Here is a 260-nt window from a genome sequence, read left to right as displayed (position 1 = left end):
GCCAGCCAGTCCCGCCCCCTGGTGGGCTGAGCTGGCCACACACACACACAATAAATAAATGTAATAAATAAAAATAAATAAATAATTAAAAAAAAAAAAGAAATGCCCAGTAGATAAACAAAGCATGCCCCTGGGTGTGTCTGGGTGATCAGGGAGCCAGAACCTTGGGTCCCAGTAGGGTCCCTCGCCTGCCCCACTGTGGCCCTGTTTCCCTACTCTGCTTCCTGGCAGCTGTGCTCTTCCGTGTCTTTCACAGGATG

Source organism: Octodon degus, unplaced genomic scaffold, assembly GCF_000260255.1.
Source record: "Octodon degus isolate 3935 unplaced genomic scaffold, OctDeg1.0 scaffold00058, whole genome shotgun sequence".
Lineage (NCBI taxonomy): Eukaryota > Metazoa > Chordata > Mammalia > Rodentia > Octodontidae > Octodon > Octodon degus.
The sequence above is the reverse complement of the archived record's forward strand: the minus strand, read 5'-3'. Positions refer to the sequence as shown.